The following is a 25,624-nucleotide window of genomic DNA, read 5'->3' on the forward strand; positions in this document are numbered from 1 at the left end:
CTGTAGCTGCAGGCGAAACTTCAACCAACATTCAGAGCATGGTTTCCAGGGCAGACAGTGCATGAATCACAGATGGTATATGAAAAGGAAGAAATGCCACCACACTTGCAGGAGCATTGCAGTATATTTACATCTCGCACAATCAACGCTGCTGATGATTTGAATAAATTAAGAGGTTTTTTTCAACTTTGTTTCTAAACAAAAACGTCTCAGCGAAAAAGCTGCACTCTGCTCGAGCAACATGTTAAATATATTCTGGGCCATGGGGAGAAAATTACAAGTGAGACCGCCCAAACGCCTTTGACTTAGATGCCATTTGTATGCCCGCAAAGCGGGGTCTGATGTTCTCCTAAAGCGCGAGACAAATGGACGGCAGAATCGTCCGATCCAACAGTCCGAACGCCGCTCCGAATTGAGACACACGCACACGCTTCCGACCTTGCAAGCGACACAACAATCCGTTCGGCTCCGCCCAGGAGATCCAACTTCCAAGCACTCCAGCGGAGGTCCGCGTTCATAGATCTCTGGTCCCAGATTGATGGTTTAGCTCGCACGAGCGAAGCTAGGAGCTCGTTCTTGTTAGCACGTGCATTCTTTGCCGGGGCCATCTTTCTCGAGTGGATCAGCGGGATCTACGCGTCCGGCTTCCCGTCGCCCGTCCCGTTTTCTTATTCGTCCCGACAGACCAAGTATGTCATCATGACGTTCGCGCTAGCTGTGCTGTCATTGGCTGGACGCATCCGACAATCCGTCCGCCGTGCGAAACTATCTGGCGCGTTTGACGCATGTCGGATCGCCGATCTGACGCCTGAAGCGACCAAATTTTTCGGATCAGGCAGTCGTACTGTCGGATCGGACGTCGGATCGGATGGATTTTTCGCGCATGTGTCTCGTGCTTAACTCATGAATCTGCAAAGAACAGAATTTCAGTGTCTGAAACACTTACACCGCCGCTTCCACAACCCCTTGCACAACCGCCTTATATCGTGTGGAGGGGGCGGGGGGGTTCATCGACGGAGTTGCCTCCACCGATAGCTTTCCATACTTATAACCCAATTATAAGGGTAAACGTGACAAACACGGTTGGAAAAGCTATGAAAATTCTGTCGGCATAAGTCTCACCCAGCGCCTTGTACACTGGGTAAACGAAGCCCCGCTTCTCAACGTGCTTACAGCTCACAACGGCCGATGTTGACGGTGCCTTTCCCATCCTTAGTCTGACTGTCCATGCTCTTTTTAATCTCGAAGTTTTCGGGTGGTAGAATATGATACCAGCTTCTTTTTGGAAATTGCATTGCAGCGCTGAACAGTAGGTCAGCATGATCACAAACCTCCGATCGTGAGGAAACGGGCGCAGGGAAGCCAGCTAGATGCCAGCTAGATGCCAGAACGCGAAGCGGAGTCCGTCACCAGACGTCACGGTACACCTGACCCAATCAAGACGTGGCGACCGCAGCGACACTTGTGTTTGCTCTGAAGACTAATAGTACGCCGTGCAAGCAATACCATTGATCTCCACGACAATTTGCTGGATCGCGTGTCTCCGCTTGGTCGTTGCAGCTCAGGTGCGGCCACCGGATGGCCACCTTGGGACAAAGATTATCAGTCAACCTTTTGGAGCGTCGTGGAGGCTGGGCGGCAGTAAGCTGAAGACATGTTTTCTGCTCGTTCGTTGTCATTTACAGAAGAAGTTTGTTAAAACCCCGAACAGTGAGAATTGCGTTTGAGAACACGTGGAAATTTTTACGAAAGCTCAGCACCGCAAGAAAAAGGGGCAACTCGTCTAACGCAAATCTTACCGTTCTGGCGGCATGATCAAAGCTTCCTTGGCATGCCAAAGTGCTGCATCTTTGTCTTCGCACGCTTGAATACCGATCAAGAATTAACGCCGTGTGGATTTGTTTCGTGAGTGCAAAGAGCATGAAGATGCATGTGCCTCTGGAGCAGCATTTTACTTTACTCTTACGACTGTATTTGTAACTTGCGGCACTTGCAGTCCAGAAGCGGGCATGATCCAGTGGCGAAAAAGGAGGGGTAGGAGGCTATGGCGACGGCGACAGATTGCACACAACTATATGGACGGGCTTCATACTTTTGCCTTCGAAAACCTACCTTCTTCCACAGCATTGCTCTATTTGTGCTGTCATGTGATCCATTTGAGTAGATTTGGAACATAGCCATAATAGCAACCACCGATTTCGTTTCCTATTGATAGCAACTCGCTGGAACAGCTGGGTGATTGAGAAGACGCCTATGTGCGACATACCTTCAAAGCTCTGCCATGGCATTGATTCTTGATAAGTATCCAAGCGTGAAAAGGCACAGAGACGCAGCAGTTTGGCAGGCCAAGGAAGCTTTGATCACGCCACAAGACCGGCGAGACTCGACGTTCGACAAGTTGTGCCTTTTTCCTGCGGTGCCGCGCTGTTGCAAAATATTTTATGCGTTTTCAAAGGAAATTCTTATTGTTTACACATTGCGAGCGTTTGGCGCTCCTTTCACTAAACAGAGGAGAGCGCCGCCGGAGACTGACACTCGAGCGTGCTCTTCGTGCTCCGAGCATTTCTTGGAGCACAAGTGACTTCTTTGCGCTCCGTGATGTCACGTCCACAAACAAGATGGCTGTGCCATTGTTGAGATTGTTGAAACAAAAGGCGTAGCCGGACAGCTGCTCCTTTTCAGTCCATTAGTGGTTAATCCAGCAGGTAAAAACAATTTGATTTGAAAGCCAAGACAGCAATTAGCATTCCGGAAAAGGTTTGTTCATGTGCCTTGCCTGAGAACAAAGTGATCTATCGAACGAGCGTGCTGATAGCTCGGCGACAGAAAAGTTGCTGAGAAGACAGTGGGACGGCTGCCCTTTTTAAACTGCTTAGTCCAGCTGCAGCGAATAAAGATACTTAGATTGGAAAGCCGAAGCATCAGTTAGCATTGCGAGAAAGGTTTGTTCGTGCATCTCGCCTGAAAACAGCTTGCACGGTCAAATATAAACAGCTTGCACGGTCAATAAATAGATCAGCCAAGGTGCCTTTCCCCGCACGTGCTCGAAGCGAGTCTCCAAACCTCTCAGAAATACTTAAACGTTCGTAGAAACTTCATAACGTCGCCGTCTCTTTTACTTTGTACCCTGCCGCTCTACACTGGCTTTAATTAATTTACCACCGAAATAATTTTGGCTTCTCCCACCCGTATCCACGGGATGCCAGGTTCGTCATAACCGTGCGGTGGGAAGGAGCTTGTGCGGCTCGTCAATAGATTTGGTGTGTACGCCATGCGCCATTTAGTTGCTGTGCCTGGAGTATGAAACTCGGAGCGTCAGAGTAGGAGTAAGGGAGTGTGGACTTAAAGGGGAGCTGCAATCATACTTAAGCGTCTACCTCTTTTGCGGTTTCCACGTCTCTTTGGGTTCGGGTAAGCCAGCGGGCACGGAGAGAATAACTAAATATCAGTGAGTCATATTTTAACCGGACGACGCGGAAACCTCCTCCACCTACGAGGGCGACCCGCGTTGCCGAAAGCGCGGAATATGTGACGTCTTTGGTCCTGGGCTTACTACTGGTCAGAGCCGCTAAAAGCATTTTTTTTAGTCGATACAAAATAGAAGTGTCGCGAACCGTTTCAATTATGTATGAAAGTAGTTTTTGTTCAGTATTTTAGATCAGAAAAGAAACAAATGCAGTTTATGAAGTACGGAAACAAGAAAAGACCCGTCGACAAACCCGCCACCAAGCGGTGAAAAAAACGGCGCATACTAGAAAGGCGTAGTGGGATGAGGCTCCGACGAACAATGGGCTTAGAAAGGTCCCGGATGTACGCGGTGGCGCTGCGGTCGTATACCGGCTCGAGGATTCGACCGGTTCCGAGCGTTCCCAAGGCTTTCGGCGCGGGCTTGGCTGGCGATTTGACCCTTTGGCGGTATGGCAGCGCGAAGTGGCTCCCGTTCTGAACTGATCTTTACCCCGTGTTTGCCGTTGTTTGTGGCCAATGAAGTGTTATGCCGAATTAGTCTTTAATCGCGCGGCAAATGCAATGCGAGCTGCCCTGGCCGCCCGCTTCATACAGCCTAGTCAACACGTGCTTTAGTGGCACCCTCTCGAGCCGTTGACACTGAGTGCGGCAGCCGTGAGCGCTCGATGAGCTCACTACTTCACGGCCACTCAAACCAGGACCTACGACGTCATGAAGGATGTTATTTTTTGCTTGCTTCTGTAAGTCTAATTTGCCTATAACTTTTAAAATAAAGCGAAATTTGAGAAAAGAAAAGTTTCTTTAAATTACTACGTTCAATGCGCTCAGGTTCGGTCCAAATTAAAAACCAGTCAAAAAGTTATTGCAGGGCCACTTTAACGCTCCTAATGACGACAAACGAGCAAAAAACATGTCTTCAGCACGCTGCCGGCCAGCCTCTGCAACGCTCCAAAAGGTTAATTTTCCGTGTCCCAAGATGGTCGTCCGGCAGCCGCAATCACGGAACGGGGAAGCGCAATTTAGCAATTGTCGTAGAGATCAGTAAAAAAATATGGAACGCATACCCTCCTAGCATCCATCAGGTAGGGATAAGCATTCTGTGCAGTCTATATGCCCATCAATGTCAACACATGTAGCCATTTGCAGGCAGTCGCATCCTTTCGAAGATCAATCTGGCCTTCGTCAGGCACCAGCTTTCGCTCTCAGCACACAGCCACTTTTGGTAGGCTTCGAGGCTGCTCGCATCTTCACCCTCCACAGGCGGGGCAGCCCCGGTCTGTAAATGTAGAATATGAATATGGCAGGTATTATTTGATAACACTTTATGTTTTGGCCGTGTAAAGAAAATCTGCATTCCATTTTCTAACATATCTGTTATGAAATAACAAGGTCAGGTGGAACGACTCGAGTTCGCTGACTGAAAGACAGAGGGCTTAGCCTGAACCAATATCCTAGCAGCCTTCGATATTGGTGTGGGGGAGAGAAGGCTGAACCTCTAAAGATGTCTTCAAATGATTCTCTAATTGCTTAACTCTAAAGTTTCAGGCTGCTGCACTTCAATGTTCTGAACTTTTCCCAACATATATTTGCGCTGTCGCTAACCATGTTCCATTTGCCAATTTTTTACACGCCCCTTCTCCTCCAATCAGAACAGCACGAGAGTCCGCCGTGAACAGAGTTGGCATCATCGTGTGTCATATATCCCCGATGATTGCCCATTAAAGCCAAGGTTCGAGCACAAGCTCACAGCATCGCTAGATGGTCGCACTGCACGAACCCTCGTGCAGCCTGAGTATCTACTAGTACTGTTAAAAGCGAGCGAGTTGAAAATGAATACTTAAAATCGAAAGAATCAAGCGCGAGGGACAAGCACAGGACAACCACGTAAAGCCTGGTTCAAACAGTTGCGTTTGACCGCGTTGCGGCTGCGAGAAACCAGGACATCCCTGCTGCTTATATCGCGTGCCAAGATGATTCTTTGAATTGGAATCCACGCTTTATACGAAGCACAGATGTGCCGGTGACTCGTTTTCGGTTCTAAACGCAACGCAGACAAACACACTCAAACGCAAGTGTCGGAACCGACCTTTACGGTACAGGCTCACAGTAAAGCTGTGAGCCCGAACCGTCTCGCACGTCTAGCCTTCGCTTTAGTACATCTCAGGATAAGACGGAATGTATCATAATAGAACCGATGTGGTCTCACCAATCTGAGCAGAAGTGCGTGAGTAACCGATGCTATTTTCGTGGTCGCTTGCACGTAAACAACCAAGGAGCTTGTACACAACGCCGGCATTCATCTGGCTTGAAAACAACTTGAGCGTTGGCTTGGCTTGGATGTCAGCTGCCCATTGTGCTTACTTGAACTTCACGAAATCCTCTAAATTGAGCAGGCTGCTTCTTGACTTCTGCTGTCGGCGCGTATGTCTGCAATTCGGCGGTTTCCGAGTTCGACGATTCGGAAATCATGGGTGTACCACCGCAACACCCTCTTAACACGATTTCGGTAGCTGTAGGGTGTAAAAAGGATGTACGAAGGGTGTAGGCCTTTCCGTACACCCTTGAATATTCAAAAATCATGTAAAAATGGTGTAGGAAGGGTGTGAGCTCGGAAAAACACCCTTTTAACACGAACATGGGTGTTGAAATTTTTAGTGTGCGGTCGTTGCCTATTCCGCTGTACAAGTACTCGACGCTCTGGTCGCTCAGGACGTAGGCGTCGTAAGAATCACTCGATGCCACGTACTGCACGCCGTCCGACACTACCACGTCGTCGTCGGTCGCTAAATCGCTAATCTTGAAGAAGGTGGTCATGACGTCTTCCGGCGAGTCGAGGACGGAACGATCCTGTTTGACGAGCACCTGCATCTCGTTGATGTAGCAGGGTTGCACGTAGTAGCGTCGTCGCATGAATATGTCGCCATCGTTGGCGTACACGTACCGGTTGAGGAGGTCCTCGAGGACCCGGACCGAGTAGACGGGAAAGTACATGCGCAGATTTATGAAGCCGGTCTCGTCCTTTATGCCGGCGTGCTCAGGATCGAAAAACTGCTTCGAGTTTTTGAGCGCCGATTTCCTAGCGCCAAAAACATAGTTTCTAAAGGCCGAAATGTCGTTTCTCAGGATGCTTGCTGTTAAACTTTATTTTTTCATGCATCGTCTATAACAGGCTCCACGGTCGGTGGGCGGACGGCGTCACTTGAATCGGACCGCACACCTTGCGGACACAGTGGGGGACGTTTGTTCGCAGCGCGTCGTGCGCCTTCAAAAACATCAGCGCGTTACTCCCGCACACGCAGGTCGTGAAGGCCGCCGACACGTGCCCTAGAAACTTTTCGTAGTCGAACGTCGCGTCCGACTGGTAGTGTAGCGTCACGAGTCGTATAAACTCCCAGATAACGGGCCCGATGGCCGTGCTCATAGACTGCGTGGCCTTGAAGAGCGACTTGTCCGATACGAGTCTCTTGGCCACGTACACCGGCTCGTCGTCTCCGTCGAAATAGAGCGGAGCGCCTATCCTAGGGTTCAAAGCTATCTGGTTGGGCAGAAAGCGGGTTCGGTAGTGGAAGGCCGATTCGGTGGTGTAGGTCCTTTCTCCGAGCGACACGACGGATACGTCGAGTGCCTGGCGCAATGCGGTCTCGGCGCGCTCGAGTAGTTGAGGGTTTCCGTCGTGGCCGTACGCGATCTTGACGACGTTGCTCATCTGCGCCTCGACCGTCTCTCGTATCACTCGAAAATTGTCCGCCGCCGCGACTGCCTTGTCGTCCGTAGCGGCGACGCGCTTGGTAGTGATCAGGCCGCTCTTTTCGTCGCGTTCCACCTTTAGAAAGCGAGCGCCGTACAAATTATTTCTAAATATCTGCTCGGCCCAATACGCCAATAGGTGCACGCTGACCGCGATGGGTGAGTCGTCGATGCTATGAAGAACTCGCATCTCTATTTATACCCAGATTATTTCAATTCACGCGCCTGGAGAGAGTTTTTTCGGTTGGTATGTACGTACGAACGAGTCTGCTCCTTTTCTTGTGTGAATCTAAACAATCTTTCGAGCACCTTCGCCTACATAGTCGGTCACGTAGCTTTTGGTATTGTATTCTTGTTTCTAATATACGAGTTGGACCAGGTCGAACGTTTGTACGAGTACCGTCGCGATATGTAATAAAAAAGATGCGACTTTTCTACATCGCGTTCGTTTGTTCATTGTGGACGACTGCTACTATCGCCCTACGACTAACTCCGCTAAATCCCATCGTTGGCAAGACATCGCCCTATGTTTCAAACTGTGTCGACAAAAGTTGTAGACAAAGTTACACGCACTGGAACAACAATGCAGCGGAGGTCACCAATGTCACCAGATTTCAAAACGAACAAGGTTGCGATGAAAAATCTGGAATCGCAGTATACAACAGTAGCCTGTACGTCGTTCCCATGAACTATTTTCAAGACTTTGTCCAGATGGCGTCCGATATGTACCTCGTTCTCTCCAAATACAACGCCACCACTGGAAAAGCGCTCTGTGCGTACAACGATTCCCCCGTGCAGAGCATCACGCTCGCGTGCAAGTCCGACATTAATAACAACACCTTGACCATGTACGCAGCGAGTGCATACGACGTAACGTTAACACCGACGACTCCCGTCACGGTACCCGGCATAGTCGACGCTTGTGCCTTTTCACCAAAACTGAGATACGAGATGATGTATCCAGGCGATGTCAGTTGTTATCGTTACGGCCTCATCACGCCCACCCTGGCCGACGTGCTGTCCGTATACAGCGTTAAATGCCCGGAAAACTTGACATTCGAGCAGAACATCAATATCACGGTCCAATGTCTGAGTGGTTGTGGATTCGCACCCCTTCAATCCGAGACTGTGTGCCGTTTTGTAACATTGACAAGCTGGTGTACGACAAACAGACGTATACTATGATACCTCTCAATCACACGCACTACAGAGTCCATTGCGTAGACGAAACCACGTACGTGGAACAAAACGACATAATCACGTGTAGTCCGTCGTATGCGTGGAACGTTGTGTTACCAACGTGCACCCCCCGACCCGTGTGTAGGGTGACGCCAAACATCAGGATACCCATCTTGGACGATTCGGGTAACGTCGCTTTAAATACCACTACCAAGGTACTAGTATTTGCCAACGATCCACGCACTCTTTACTATCCAAAGTTTAACACGAGTCGAAAGATCCTCGCCCAGTGCAGTGCAAACGGGGAAGTCAATTTCGCATATTCGAACGCCGAAAACGCGACGAATTACTTGGCGCGACCGAGAATAGGCCCGATATCTGCTGTTCAAATTGCAACGACGAGAGCCGACTTTCACGTGGACGCCATCGGCGTATCCGTAAACAAGCACGTTCGATACTACCTGTTTTCCGCAACCGTCGAATCGCCCGACATTACGTTCACTACCTTCTCAAACGTGACCTTTAAGCTCACAAGCACCGGTGACGGCGGCTACGCGATCAATTGCACCAAGAGCCTCAACGGACCCGATGGTATGATGCGCACGAGCGTAGCGCACACCGCACGAGACTTTGGTCGCCTCTTGACACTCCTGTGCGGGCGCGAGGACCTGGTCGATCAGACCGTCAGGATCTGCCACAATAGCCCACTGATCGAGGGAAACTACACGCGCCACTTTTAGCTTAACTGTATTCCGTGTGGCAGCCGCCTAAGCTACGTCGAATCGGTCGTTGACGCAATAGGCGCCATGGTGAACAAGAATCCGACCTTAGACGACAAGCTGTTGTTAACGTCCACCCTCTGTCCGGCCGACTACAACGCGTCTGGCAAAGCGGCCGTGACGAAAGTGCTCGCAGCTCTCTCGCTCCTCTTCCTTACCCTGTTCTTTATCCTCTTGGTCATATTACTACTGGACAAGTGGCGTACCAGAAAAAACCGCAAGAAAGAGAAAGAGAAGACCCAAAAGGCCATCGAGACGAATCGTATCAACGTTTATACCAGCGCGCCGACCGAGGTCGTGCAGAAAGCGATGGACGACAAGAGAAAACTTCCACAAAAGCTTATGATTCGAGAATAAAGTCTTTATTCCTTTTCATTGAAAGCTATTGCGTATCTCGTATATTTAGAAACCAGGTCTTGCATTCCGTTTGAAACACAGCGCAGATAGGCAGTCGCGTATGTCGGGTCGCGATGGAGTCTATACCTCACCGCGTCAAACACTTCCTTCCTACACTCAATAGATCTCCGCTCGAGCTCGATAGCCTTGGGGTTGGAGTGGCGTACCGACACCTTTACTCGACCTCCGTCTTGTATCGATGTCTCGACCTTGGCCAGACAAAGGTCCACCACCTCTTTCGGCGTCTTGCTTTCGTCCAGGTGCAGAATCACGTCCACGAGTTTGCGCGCACCGGCGATAAAGTCGAACAGAGCGTCCACGTCGTTCGAGGACGTTGGTGCCCAGTGGTACACAATCATGGAGATAAAGTGGTAGTCGTCTCGCCGCTTACCCGCGAAAAAGTCGTTCGCGACGTTGACCAAGGTCAGGTTGACGAGCTTGCCCGGTCTCATGTACGTCTCCACATTCGTCGTATCGTCGTTAAAAACAATAAAGAAACTGGTCACGTACTTCAACTCCTCCAGGGGCTCGGTGATTTTGTCAAACGTCTTGATATCCGACGAGTTTACGGCACAGGCCAAAGTCTTGTCGCGCTCCTCTTCGTCCGCCGACAGCAGATAGACGTTGGTGGCTGCTCGTAGAAAATTCCACACCGAGAGCACGGCACCGTTCCAGACCCAATCCTTGACGTAGAGGCGTCCACTCAAATCTCTGTTTATGAGCGACAAGTTGAATAGAATTTTGTGTTCGACAAACAGTTGCGAAATGTAGAGCGACACGTGCTTTGAGGCAACCGTCCCAATGGTGTTCCACAGGTCGACGAGTCCCTCCGAGAAGACGATCGCTTCTACTCTCACCTGGGACGTGACAAAAAATCGCCGAGGTATTACCTCGCTCAGGAGTCGCTTGAAGGAGGCGCATTCCGTCGAACAGTCTGTAGAGATTCGTAGCACGCATACCTTTAGTGCAGAATCGTTGATTGGGGTCGATAAAAGCTGTTTCCGACCCTCCAGCGTTCTCTTCCGCCTGACTTTGGTGGGTGTGAGCATATTCGTTAGATTATTCACGCACGAGCAGTTATAGCTGAGGACAACTTCGCGTACTTCTTCGGTGCGAGTTTTCGCAAACACGCCAAACGGGTCTGGGGAAGATAGGTTTACCTGCATATTGATCTTGTCTATCGCCCCCAGCGTCGAAACAGATTCGTAATTTTGCAGGTACAAGCTCGACAACCGCGGCATGCTTTCCTTTAGATGTAGACACAACGTCGGAGAGACGGGTGCGTACACACACAGAGACTGCAGACGGGGGAACGTCTCTTGTACCAAGAGGCGCGACAGCATCTCCGAGTCGGCGCATTTGGCATTCACAACGAGCGTTACGAGATTGTACTTGACTCTTTGAAGAAATGCAATGGCGTGCGAGTCCACTTTCTGCAAGATGACGCTTCGTACGGCATCGACGAAGGACTGCGGGGCGATGGCGAAGCACTCGTTCACGGACGTATCCAATAGTGTTACGTGTCGAATGCACTGGTGTTCGTAGCACATTAGTTTCACGACCGGTATAGTCTCACATTTCGGCATCCCCATTTGGTAATAATCGTGTTCCGGACACACTTCTCTCATGGCCACGGGCGACTTGCACACCGACGACGACAGAGTCCGCGTAGCTTCCAACAGTGTGGGAAACTCGTACTTGTAGTGGTGAGGGCACACGATGTACTTGGCATCCAGACAGTATCCCAGTGAATTCAAAATTCTCGTATTTCGCAAATCACCAGGATGTAGGACCATTCCCCCCACACACGCCATGTTTAAAAAAGTTCCCCCCGACTACGACCATGTGCGATATATATATGAGCACACTGAGAGACGTAAAGGTTATCAATGACGAAATCAATGCGGAATGGACTCCGCCTCTCTACAACAAAAGACAAAGGGAAGACGAGTTCAAGGTCACCGCAAAGAAGCGGCGCGAGTTGCCCTCTTGCGGCATCGTTCCGATAAAAGAGACGTCGACGACACTTGCCGCCATGCGGTGGTTGCTCGACTCCGCCAAGGCCAAGACCGATACGGGGCAGACGTGGCCCTTTTACTTGAACAAGGAACTCGCGTCTCCCCTGGACGTGTGGTTCGAAATCAAAGCCCTTTTTAACGAGGCTCAGTCTCCCGCCAGCGTTCTGTATTTCAAGGAATTTACCGCGACGACCAATACGACGGTGACCTTGAGAGACGACGACGTGCAGTTGTGTTGGAAATATTCCGACAGGATGGAAGACGAGACGACGACGCCGACAAAGGAACACTGGGACGATCCGACCACCCATTACGTCTTCAAAGCCTCTCCGGTAAACGTGTACAAGAGAGTCGGCAGAAGTTCTTACGTTCTAGCGGCCAAGGCAATGCAGCGCGACGCCCCCGACATTAGCTACGCCGTCTACTCGGACGGCCGCCGTCTGTACAAGAAAGACTTTGACAGGGTAAATTATCGCGAGTTGCTCAAGTCGTCGTCAAAGACCCCGCTCCTGTTTCAAATGTTGTGTAGCATCGGCGGCGGACTCCGACCCTACTGCCGCGACCTATCGCTCAAACTGTCGGACGTCTTCCCCGGGCCGAAGGAAATTTCGCGCCTGGAGAGCGAAACCCTGCCCAGTAGTTTCGCACTCAAGAGTCTGTACGAGAAAAAGATTCGCGACTTTGATGTCTCGCTGCTAAACTCTGTGGATACGGGCATCGTCAAGAGCGCCTTTTCGGACGTTATCAACGGTGACACGAGCGACCTGGCTACCGCCGAAAGCTACTTTTCCAGCGACTACGACCACTCGGAGCTCGAGCGATGGATCGACCTACTGGATTCCATAATAAAGATTGTCACGCAGCATCCCAAGTTTACCTCCAACACCAGTCGGTATCTCTGTGAGCTATTCAAGTTTTCCTTCGACGCCGCGGTTCGTTGGGCCAACCGCCTGCGGGCCTGTGTCGTCTACATGCACGGGAGAAACGACTCCGCCTCTTGCAAAGAACAAAACCCGATTCCAGAGCTAAAAGATGTTACAAAAACGGTAAACATGGCCAAGCGGAATTCGATCCACCAAATGTTCCACAATGTGAACCAATGCGTTCAAGGGATTCGTGAGTCGAACACCGAAGAAATGAGCCCGGAAGATCGCCACAAGATGATTGGCTGTATGGAGCAACTTTCGGTGGGCATCACCGGCATGCTCTGCAACCTCCGTTCTCAACAGTCGCAAACGACGAGTCAGTACGCGATGCACGCCGACAGGGACTCCCTCCTTAACGCCATCGAAAACCTACGACGCGAGGTACATCAGAAGAACGCCGAGTACGATCGCCTGCTTGGGATCGTGAACGATATCAAGTCGGCCCTGTACGAGTTGTACGGCAAGCCCATGATATGCCTGCCTTACGATAGCTACTCGCGCCGAGACATCGGAGAAGTCCTGGATCGGCTTAAGCACGAGTTGGAAAGGTCGTATAGATCGTGAATTTAAATAAAAAGAAGATAAAACCACTTTGCGCGTTTCTCTTTCGTTTTCTAAACATTCAAAATGGCGGCTAATAATCCGCACAGAAAACTCATCAGTTGTCTAGAACAGTTGACTAGCGACATCAACAGGTACTTTCCGGGACCCTATTCTAGACCACCTCCCCCTTTAGTGTACGATAGCGCACGACCTCAAACGACGTTTAGCGGGGATCCTTCGACCGATTTCACGCGTAAGACTCCATCCGTCCCCGTCCCTTATAAATTCGCCCCAAAGCCTACTTTCAAAGGAGGCGATATCAAGGCGGAAGCGGCTTCCGTAAAATCTGAGGCAGACACTGCACCAAAATACGCGGAAACAGAAACATACGTAAAGAATGAGCAGGCCGAGATGTTCCAACCCAAACCCGAAATGGGCGAAAAAAAATATTTCCCCAGGATGGGGGACGATCTCGATTTTAATTACAAGACCGACACGAAACAAAGCGTAGAAAAGTCCGCGAAATACGTAAAGAAAGAGGAGGCCGAGATGTTCCAACCCAAAACCGAAATGGGCGAAACAAAATATGTGCCCAAGTTGGAGGACGATCTCGATTTTAATTACAACACCGACACGAAACCAACCGTGGAAAAGATGCCGTTACCGAAGCAAGACGACAAATGGAAGAGCATCAACGACAGTCTGGCAATCAAACGAACCGAAGCGCCGGACAAGTCCGTGGAGTTGATAAATCATACCACGTTACCGAGGTGGGTGAAGCGCGTAATACTCCATCCATTACCCGCGAGGCAATTGTTAAAAATCGAGTCGTTGAACGACGCGTCCGCCAACAGGTACGCCGACGTCTTGAAGAAGACTAGAGACGTGATCGCGGGCCATTCCACCCAAACTATATTGTACGCCAGGATATCCGTCCCTGTCATGATAGTTATGTTGCGACGCCTATTCGATCAAAACCTAAGGGATATCCTAGAGTCGCAGCCCGAGCTTGTCCCAAAAATAGAGAAGCTCCAGCAGTCGATGATCATGTACCTCCAATACGCGCTAGTGACCTACATGAACGCATTCAACAGTGCCTATTCCAACGCCCTGTATAACCTAGAGCTCGTGGTTACCCAAGACGCGAGCGTGCACGACGCTCGCATCAAGGCTGCCTATAACACCCTGGTGGGCGAGTTATATAGGATAGAGTTCATCGTGTCCGAGAACGTCATGGCCACGTGCATCAACGTCGCGATCCAGACTATTCACAAATTTCTTCAGGTGCACGATTTAGATAACACAAGCTACACTCAGGACTTATTGATTAACGGAAAAATAAACATGAAATTGGTGACGAATATTGCAAATTCTTCACCCAAGAAGATGTTTCCCGATACCATGGACGAGTACAGCCTTTCGTCGGAGCATCTATCCTATCTGAACGACGTTGATCCGCGCATCAACCTCAAGATCCGAGACGAGATGATGGGAATGTACATTAAGTACGCCGTTTCCTCTATGCACCTCGTGCCGATCGACATTCCCGCGATCGAGCTGGTCAAAGAGCTCGACGCTCTAAAGAACACGGTTTACGAAGTGTACGAGGGCAAGGCAAACTTGATCGGCAAGCGACGCGTAAACTACCTCATCGTGAGCAACCGCTACCTAAAATACGAGGCACTCAGGTTTCGTTCGGCACTCTACCGCATGCGGCTAAACCGTCTCATCATAGCCAGGAGTGTATATCGCGACAAAAAGAATGATATAGACAATATATATCGTCAAATGTATCACTCGTTGCTGATCGTCGACATTGCCCTGTATTATCTGTGGAAGTCGCTGCGACTGTAGGCGCCAGACTACGCCTTCACCGACGGCGCCGGCTGCCCGCCCTGTCGCGACCAGACAAAGGGTGGTAACGCGCGTCCGATGTACGTGGACGACTTTACCCGTCACTCGGACGAGACAAACGCGATGCTCGACGAGCAGCGCAATAGGCTCGCCGCTAAGCTCCAGAAGGCCGAGCAGGAGGCCCGTGCCTACGGTCTCGATTCTTACACGCGAACCTACATGGACCAACTCACCCAGGTTCTATATCGCGCTCAGAACGCGGACCTGCAATTGCAGCACAAGCACAAGCTCTTTTTGGCGACAGAGCCTCAAAAAAAGACGGAGCCGCCCCCGCCATCCGTGTCGATAAACAACCTCGTGAGCAGACTGGACGACGACTACTTTAACAAGATGTACAACGAATACCTAATGCGACTCAGGAAGAAGATGACCGGCGTGATAGACAACATTTCCACGGCCGAAGCGGAGCAAGACATCTTCAACCGCAACATTTACGAGAAAGAGCTCAAAGCGATCAAGAAGCGCATCAAGGACATTGAAAACATCAAGCAGGAAGACGAGTCGGCAGCCGACGCCAAGAGCAAAGGCAACGTGCTGCACGTCCGGCAGTTGATCCTGGCGCACTACCTTCAGCACATGGACAATACCATGAGCCTGGCTCGGGAAATCATGAAAGACGCTTCCGATAGGATCGAGCCGATGGACCTTTCGTTTAACAGCGTCTCCGTAGGAGCAGATTCGGTCATTCCGGGCTCTCAGAGCGACGACACGAGGTCCGTGGTCTTTTTGTCTGTGACGGACGACACACCGCACGCCTACATGGACTACCTGTACAGACCTAAAACCACCCCACTCGAGAATCGCGAAGGCGAAATCAGGCACTACGGCTTCGGAGCGCAGGGAGTGGGTATCATCCCCAAGTACATCATCTACCAAAACTCGGACTCGACCAACGCCCTGTACTACCTGCGCAAGATAGACGCCCGGTTTGAAAACGACGCCACGTCGTTTTCAAAAACGACGCCACGTCGTTTTCTCTATTTTTGGTACAAGGCTAAAGGCGACCCCAGGGCGTTCGACTTCATGAACGTCGGAGACGAGAAACTCGGCGACCAAATGATACACATAAACAAGTTGAGCGACCTGTTGACCAACAATAACCTCGCCGAAAAGCTCGTCCAGCTCACACATTCGGACGACAACCCGTTTAACGAAATGTACCGTGCCGTAAAGACGTACGGCAACTCGGTGTATCGCAACATCGTACAAATTGCCCGCGACAGAATGTACGAGTCTCTGGAGGACATTTCGTTTGCTCACGCAAACACCTTCAAAGAGAAATGGTCTCGGAGACGACTTCCGACACGTAGGGACAGGTATCTCTCCGCACGTTCTCCAGGCCCTTACAGTCGACCTTGGGAGGAGTGTTGGCGTCGACAAACATCCTACCGGCGTAGCGCTTTTTCGTAAATAGAATGTATGGGCAATAAATCTTTTCAAACTCCAACTCTATCGGACGCCGGTAATGTCCGTTGATCCACTCGCAAGTTTTCTCGCCCCACACGAGAGCAGTCTCGATGCTGGTTCCGTCTGGCGTCTTGATCATCACGGAATCGGTGTCGCCGTATATTACGGAAAGGTTGCGCGGCGGAGGGACCTCGACGTACTCCTCGGCAAACTCGCCGTCGTCGACGCGCTCCTGATACTCGCCGACGTACGCCTTGGTCCTCCCGATGAGTCTCCTGCCAAAGGCCGTGACGCTGCGCGACACTTGCACGCAAGATAGCACTCCCTTCTCGAGCGCACCGGTGAAGCCGTACATCGAGTTGGCGGTGCACTTTATGGCCAGTTGCTGGTTGTTGAGCAGCATGTTGACGAAAGGGTCAGTCTCCTTCTTCATCTCCGCGCGGACCTCGCGTCTAGCGTTTAGGAGTCGAACAATCACCTTCGGGATGACGCCCAGTCTCACGCTCGGGTCGACGAAGCGATCGCCGGACGGGGTTAGGATCTCGCCGTTGGCAAACTCCACCTCCTCTTTGTGCGAGGCGGATGCTCGCGCGATAGCGGCGGGTACGGACGTCTTGCGAGATTTGGATACAAACTTATCCAAAGTGGTCTGCCCCCTCTGCAATCGCTTGACATTATGCTTCTTCTTGAGCTCAGGCTTGATGCCACGAGAGAAAACCGCCCCTATCGTGGCCTGCCTCCGAGGCTCTTCGTCCGACACTTTGTCACACACCAGCCTCGCGTTCCGGTGATAGACCATCTCGCCGACGTTTTCTCCGACGTTGGTCTTGAGCGTCGTGAAGCAGAGATTTTACGCAATGATTATCGAGGGGTAAAGAGACGCAAAGTCCAAGGTCAGCACCGGGCTCTGGTAAAGGCCCCTGTACGGCTCCACGACGGTGGCCCCCTGGAAACTGTCCATACCGACGGGCGGCACAAAGGAGGGAAAGATCATGTTGCGCGCCTTCGCCTCGTGCAAAATCAGGGAAAAGGCCCTGATCTGCTGCCCCTTTCCGTGCACGTAGCGCATCGGTATCATGTTGACCTTGGCAAACTGCAGCGTCGAGGCGAGTGTCGTGAGCTTGGTCATCAGCTTGAGGGGCAGCATGCAGTCCTGGACGCAGTAACTCGCAATTTTTTTCCTATCGTCGGGTCCGCCGTGAAAGAGCCGAAACATGTCCTTGTACTTTACGTTTTCCTTGGTCTCACCGCCGAGAAAGTGCGAAGAGACTGCGTCCAGCGTCTCCCGCCGCAAGCGAAACTGCCCCTCCTGAATAATCTTGTACATGTCGATGACGACCCGCGACGGCGTGGTCAAGACTATCTCCGTGTTCCACGACTTGGCCTGGTTGTCGCGCACGCACTTGCGCCATTCCGGACTGGCCACGTTGTCCGGCGTCGGCGGCTTGAAATACTCGATGCGACCACTGGCGTACTTGTGGTAGTGGGTCCACCGACACCACTTGCGTCTGCTCATAGTCTGGGTCACCTTGAGCATGTCCATTCGCTGCAACACGTAGGGAAAGTCAAAGTTGATTATGTTGTAGCCGGTGACAATGTCCGGGTCCATCTCGACAAAGTGCGAGTTGAATGCCCTCAGCAGCTCCTTCTCGTCGATGCAGCTCACGACTCTGACGCCGGGGATGGGCGAGCAGTAGCCCACCGTAAACACGGTCTTTTGTATGCAGTCGGCTTTCGAATAGTCGGTCAATTTTGTGCGGAGCATGTCGTGTACGGTGACGCAGGCAATCTGAATTATGGAATCCCCCAGCTTAGCGATGGGAAAGTTCACTTCGTCGTCGCTTATGCACTCTATGTCAAAGCACATTGTGACCACGGGCGGTATGTCGAGTGGTTTGCGGTAGCTAAACTTTTCCCTACACTCAAACTTTCTCGAGATGGCGATCCCAGTCGCCGTCCGTCCACACCGCCACAGCCAATCGTCGAAGGTGCAGTGTGCCTCGTTCGTGGCCCTGTCCACTATCGTCACGGCCTTCGTCGGTCCCTTCTCGAACCGCACGTAGTCGTCATCCCACTTTAGCTTAAAGTCGGTGTTCACCTTTTCGTGACAGACGCGGAGATAGTAACGCGAAGGCCCCGCCAAAGACCGGGTAACGTTGACGTGCTGCTTCTTCAGCTCAGCGGCAAACTCTTCCAGATTGCAGGTGTCCGAGTGCAGAAATCGGCAGTGCGTTCGGCAATCCACGAGGCGGTTACCAAAGTCCCAGTGCGACGCACGTGTCTTGTCGGCCGCGTCGAAATCAAACTCAAACTCTTCGACGACCGGCTTCAGATCCCTACAGTCCACGACATCAAACTCCTCGATTCTTCGCGAAAAACAGGTGCCGTTCCGCTGCAGGCTTCGTATCTTGTCGTCCGCTACGTAGAGCCAGGGCGTAACCTCGAGGTCCACCATAAACTGGATGATGGAATCCACTTGGCCGCCAAAGGTGGATCCGGCCGGCATGCCGTGGAGAAACGCCCGCATGAGTTTGGGGTCCGAGATGTACACCTTGAGGTAGACGTCTTCAGCCTCGCGGAATCCATAGCCGTTGAGCTTCTCGACCACCTCGCACCGCACGTTGGAAGCCGACGACATTTCGAGCTTCTGTCGCTGCAGTCGCCCATCCACGACATCACGCCTGACATAGTCGGCGTCCGACTCGTTGTCGTCCTCGTTTCCGCCCCATCGTTCGTACTTATAAATGGCGCATTCCTTGACGGAAACGTAAAGGTAGCTGGACCATAGCACGTACACCACGCACGACACGTACAGACCGTCGCGACCCTTTCTTTTGCAATAGATCGCCATTTTCGAGTTGCCGCTAAACTTGTCGTACACGTACTCGTAGTCCACGGCGTAGAGATACATCTTTATGCGGCATACGCCGGAGCGCGACTCCCCTCAATATATTTATGGCGCGTGAGGCGGAGCTTCCGATAACGACCAAGGTCATAAAAAAGGTTATAAATAAAATATGGATCCGCTGCTAGAGAAAGACCCGGTCCACATCAGACTGGGTGAAAATGCCAACGAGTACGTCACAAACAAGTTTACGCACGTGGACGCCGTTAGCGGCGTGATCATGGAACACGAAAACACCGTCGTCAACCTCAGCACGTACGACTATCCGCGCGCGCGTAACACCGAGGTGCGAGCCGCCGCCGATCGATTCGGAATTGCGCTGAGCGCGGACAAGGCCATGACGGGCGCGCAGTTTGTGCATTTGGTGGTGTCTCGCATGTTTTCCGAGATTCAGGAGAATTGCAGAGTGGACAGGGCCCTGGGTTACATGACCGAGGTGCTGGAAGAAGTCCTGCCGACGTCGTCGCCACCCAAGACGACCGATTTTAAGGTTCTGCTCCAGTACTTTATGGGGTGGTTGGATAAAGTGCGGCGCGTCCCCGACGTGTCCGTGGCCTACAAGACCGATTGCCCGATGGAGCTGGACGTTGTGGACGTGGCAACGGCGGCCAAGTCAAAGAAAAATGCCCTAAACACGAACGCCCTCAAAGAACCCAACACTTCGATGACGGTCACGCCCATTTACCCGACGTACGTCAAGCACCTGAGCGTCCAGAGTCTATTACTGATTGGCGAGATCCTGACTTACAACAAGCCACTCAATCTGGACCTGGCGTGTTGCATAGTTTCGAAAAAAATTGAATCTTCGCGCGAGTCCCAAATCAACATGCGACAGGCCATACACAACATTAACGGACTGTTGCAAGCCTTTGACCTGTTCGATTCTAACGACTCGCAAACCTTTCTGAAGCGCATAAACATAACGGCGCGCAAGCGTAACGTCGTTTTTCAGGCCTCACTGGCGACCGACAAGCAGATTCTCGAGAAGAACACTTGCAACATGCTACGATTTTACCTAATTAAGATGCTCATGGGTGCCTCAGGCGATTCGCTGAGACCGCACGACCTGTACAAGCTGTACGTGACAGACAAGTGCAAGGTGGACACGCTCACTTCTGTGTTGACGACGCACGCGGCCACGTCCACCTTTTGCCTGCACGCTTTAGAACGCCTGCTGATGTTGGTGCCAAGCGACGCAAGAATCGAGGCTGGCTACAAGGACAAACACATCATTTCGAGGGCCGAGGAGGCGGTGGCCACGGGCCGCTACCCGTTTGGCAGCAAGTACCACCCGGTCGACGTGATATCTCTGGAGAAACGCTATCTCTGCCTAGCCTTTTTGGAAGCATACTACCTGGTAAAGTTTAGAGACTACGTGCAGTGAAGACGGTTAAAGGCCCTACAGACCAACCTGTACGTGCTACATTCGGTTTTCGAAAAGCGACCCGAGTATCTAGATTTTGTTCTGCACCACGGTCGAAACAAGGCGAAGCAAGATGAACGCTACGAAATTGTCACTTTCCTTTTCCGACTGGTCTTGGACTGCAACATGCAGATGGCCGGCGTGCTCGCCGACAACAAATCAAAGGACGGCCGCGTCCATTTTTGCTACGGCAAACTTCCCGGCGTGTCGAGCGAGTACCCCAAAATATTTGCCCCGATCTACGCGTTCGTCAAGTACGCCAACGCACTCAAGGACGTCGTCAACTTTAACGGGCCCAACGAAATCAGAGCGAGGGACTTTGCCGGTCATCTGCTATCGTACATGCAATTTGCGCCGGAAGACCAACGACAAGAAATCCTCTTGCCGCACATGGAACTCGAATACGTCTTTGCCAAGATCCCACAGAATTTCGACGTTGGCGTGCGCTACATTTGAAAATAATAAAGTTTTTGGATCCCTCCAAATGGCTGGTGTGTTTAAAATAAAAACATGTCGGCACCGTATCTAACCGTCGCGGATGCAAAGATCCTGGCAAACAGACTAAACATAGACGAACGACGTCTAAAGACAGGTAAGGACTTGTACGAAGCAATAGTCGATTCTGTTACGAGACGCCTCACCTCTTACAGGGACGGAGGTGGTACGGACGACGTAAAGTTTCTCTATAATCTCGTCTACCTTCCCTTCATCCACAAACTCAAACTTCCGTCTCGCCACGACCCCAGAAACGTATTGGCCGTCTTCTTCCAGTGGATCGATCCGCTCGCCTCATTTATGCACGATTATAAGCGGTACCCCAACGCAAAGTATAGCGAACGCGTGTGGAGCCTACACGACGAGGACGACGACGACCAACCCAACGCTGCATTCGCCCGTCAGAGTCGAAGAAGACCGGACAGGCTCGTGACTTGCAAGCTAGTGTCGGGACCTCCTACTAGGCAGCCGCCAGAATGCGAGAACCCGACGGATTGCTATAGCGAAGGGCGAGACATAGTCAACTACGTCCGTCTCGGCGTGGAGGTCGTCGACTCTCCAAACAGAGAACGAAACGACGGAAGCCCGTCTCTCTCCCTACCCCGCTGGGTGTCGCCAACCGCCCTGCTCCTATTGAAAGGGATCATGAGCGAACGCCACCCACACGTACTGGACATGACCCTTTGCAAAGTAACTCCTCAGGTCACCAAGGATGTGCCCCTTCACCAAACCTTGCAGGCGGTGAACGCGCTACTCCGGTGGCACGATTTGCGAGACGTGAACGACGACGATCCGTTCTTGCGAAACGTCGTTCGAGCGGCTCGAAACTACAACGTCCTGTTCAAGGCCTCCTTCGCCACCGACCGAGAACTGGCCGCGGAGACATGCACCAGGGCATACGTGGTGTACTCGATAATCAAACTAGTGCTCGGGGACCAAAACCTGCGACACAACGAAGTCTGGAACTACTACGTCAGTCCCGAATTGCGCCTGTATCGTTCATCCGATGTGATTAAATCGGGTAGCGCTGACAGTCTCTGGTGCCTACAAGCCCTGCAGGAACTCACCAGACTCAAGCTGTACGGTAACTACACGGATATGCAGGTATTTGCACGAGCGGCAGAAGTGATAGAGAGCGGGCTCTATTCGTGGGCCAGCCCCAAAACCGTGTCGCTGTACAAGAGATACTTTTGCCTGGCCATCGGGTGCGCCTACTTGGAGACAAATTTTACGAGCATCTTGGCGTACAACCGTTACGAGTGTTATCCTTCCATCTTTTGGCTGGCGCTCTTTCACAACAAACCAGTCATGTACGCCAAACTACTTCGCGTGGTGAGCGTCGATGGATCCGACGTCGGATACCTACCCCTCCTACCTTTGCTCGACCTTTTGGAAGCGTGTAGGGACAACAAGTACGACGTCCGTAGGATATACTCGAACGAGCCCATGGACTGGTACCCGACCGTCCTGAATCCGGCCGAGACTCTGGACGCACTCTACGACGCGTTTCCTGACCGCATAAAGCTGGGGCGAAACATCCTCGATTTGGATATTTTGAACGAATACAGACTCGAGTACCTGTTTCCCGTGGGGTTCCGAACCGACATTGACGATCGCTGCAAGTCTATATTTACAACTCACGCCGCTTCCGTGGCGGCCGGTTACGAATATTACAAGGCCCTGAAGGATGCCGGCACAAACGACGAGGGCCTGGACCCAGGTATAGATGTGGGTAGCTGCGACGCGATGGAAACGATAGACGACGCGTTGTTGAATCGAATCGCCTTCAAGCGAGAACAGATCCTGTCTCAATGCCTCCTCGAGTCTGACGGCGCTTGCGACTCGATCGTGGGTGTGGACGACGCAGACATCGTATACTACGTCGATCGCATCTGCGACCAAGAGACCGTAACCTACTCCAAGGGTATCTACTGCGGCGCCGTGGAAGCAACCAACGCGGCGACGAGGGCCAAGGCCTTGAGGAAGAAGCTCATCGAGATTGCCCAAAAGGAGAAAAATACTTAATAAAAAATGGCAGACCGACCCAGGGGTTTTCATTTCGTCGACGAACAGACGGAGCTGAACGTTACCGTGGAGGACTGGGGCGAAGCATCCTCGATTTGGAATTTCTGAACGACTACAGACTCGAGTACCTGTTTCCCGTGAATGCCTTCTCGAGTCTGACGGCGCTTGAGACTCGATCGTGGGTGCGGACGACGCAGACATCGTATACTACGTCGATCGCATCTGCGACCAAGAGATCGTAACCTACTCCAAGGGTGTCTACTGCGGCGCCGTGGAAGACAGCAACGCGGCGACGAGGGGCCGAGACCTTGAGGAAGAAACTCATCGAGATTGCCCAAAAAGAGAAAAAGACTAAATAAAAAAATGGCAGACCGACCCAGGGGTGTTCATTTCCCCGACGAACAGACGGAGCTGAACGTTACCGTGGAGGACGTTCGCGTGTTGGCCAAACTATTTGACGTGGACACGTCCCCGCACCGACTGCAGCTCTCGGGGGCTTCGTTCGTTCACTCGGTCGCTCAGCGCATGTTTACCGAGTTGGCAGATTACAAGCTAAACGAGCGCGAAAACGAATACCTCTCCAAACTCTTTGAGCTCGTGCCCACACTGAGAAAATACGGGGAACCGTTCGAATTTCAGATGCACATGCGCGTCTTCAACAAGTGGTTGAGTTCGATCCAAAACATGGACAATCTCATGCCCTACATTCTATCGCAGAGCGACGCCATCGTAATCAAACCCGCGCGTCCGGCCCGCACCATTTTCGGCAGCGTCATAAACAAACAGGGCGTCGAGGCAGCGCAGAACCCGAGCTCGTCGTCCTCGTTCGAAAGCGCCTTTGTGGGCATCGAGCCCATAGCCAAGACTACGCCCATGCCACGCAAATACATCAACGTCCAGACGGTCTACCTTCTGATCCACCTCTTGCCAAATTACTTTACCATCGAAAAGAATTTCCTCAACATCATGAAGCACGTGTGGCGTAACAAACGTACTACAAACGACCAGACGACGGCCGAGTACCGCAAGCTCGTGTCCGAATTTATCGAAAACCTAAAGCACGAATCCGTGTCCCCAGACCGACCACCCGACTTTCTCGACCACGCCCTGACGCGCGTTCAGCAGATATTTCGCTTCTTCGAAATTAGCGGCACGACCGTCATGTTACCCACCGCCATACACAGACTAAACGCGCTCCTCCAGGGCTTTGACATCTTGGACGTTTCCATACCGCAACTCAAGGAAAGCACCCAGAAACTCGGCAGGAAATACGGAGTCGTGGTCCCGGTCGTGTACGCGTCCAACAATACCGAGCTGGACTTTACCAAACCCCAAGACCGTGCGGCCTCCGATAGTTTCCTCAGAGGCAGCCACGCCCTCGTGTTTATGGGTATGGCAAACAGCAACGTACGCGACCTGTACAACGTTTACGTCGCGCCCGACCTACGACTCTTCTCGATCGCCGACGTGCTGCGTTCCCACGCGTGCGACAACGTCTTTCTACTGAACCTGCTGGCCAACATGACTCGAATCAATCCGTACCTTCAAGGTAGCGTCACCAAGTATTCGGACCTCGATGTATTTGTTAGGGCGGTCGAAGTAATCTATACCGGCAAGTATCCCTTTGAAATATCTAATTTCTCAGAGTACATGTCGGCCAAAAAGAGAATACTATGTCTCCGCGTGGCTCAAATGTACGTCGAATTACAGTTTAGCGCCTTTCTAAAGTTTGGCTTGATATTGTACACCGAACACATAATCAACACGCTCGCTTTCTGGCAGTCCTTCTTTTGGACGTTGCCACATTTATTGAAACGTCTCTTGAGTACGGCCACGAACAATCCTGGCCTGGCCAAGGTGCCCATGTATCTTTTTTTGGATCTTGTTCGGCAGCTCGAGATAGACGAAGACAAGTCGACGTACGAATACACGACGCCCAATCTCAAACCATACATGTCCGTAGCGAATCCGGTGTACATGGCGCTCGAATTTATAGATATGATGAGAAACGTCCATGGCTATTTTCCCTCCGACACTCTACTCGACTTTGTAAAGTCGTTAGAAAGAATATACGGAGAGCGTTTGGTGCCGACTTTCCAGACGCTCTGGCGAGACATGAGGGACCCCCGATGTTCACGCTTTATGCCAAATCAACGAGTAGCGCCTCCGGGTGATGACGAAGATATGGATGTTGATATGGAGGGAGGAGGAGATTACGACAACCACGACTACATCGAGGCAATGGGTATCATCGATCAGATCGGCATTAACGACGAGGTGAAGAAAGAACATGTCGTAAGGTACCTCTCTAGCGTGCTGGAAGAACACTCCGACACTGGTACGTTCGACATTTCGCCCTACGTAGGCGAGGAAAACCTTGACGAGTACGTCGAAGTGTC

General features: G+C 51.7%; 1 pseudogene; it reads right to left on the minus strand.

Moving 5' to 3' along the window:
- Positions 1 to 16,078: 16,078 nt before the first annotated feature.
- LOC121833879 lies at positions 16,079 to 19,288 on the minus strand (annotated as a pseudogene).
- Positions 19,289 to 25,624: the final 6,336 nt, after the last annotated feature.

The sequence above is a fragment of the Ixodes scapularis genome, unplaced genomic scaffold (genome assembly GCF_016920785.2).
Source record: "Ixodes scapularis isolate PalLabHiFi unplaced genomic scaffold, ASM1692078v2 ptg000005l_1___fragment_1__unscaffolded, whole genome shotgun sequence".
Classification (NCBI taxonomy): Eukaryota; Metazoa; Arthropoda; class Arachnida; order Ixodida; family Ixodidae; genus Ixodes; species Ixodes scapularis.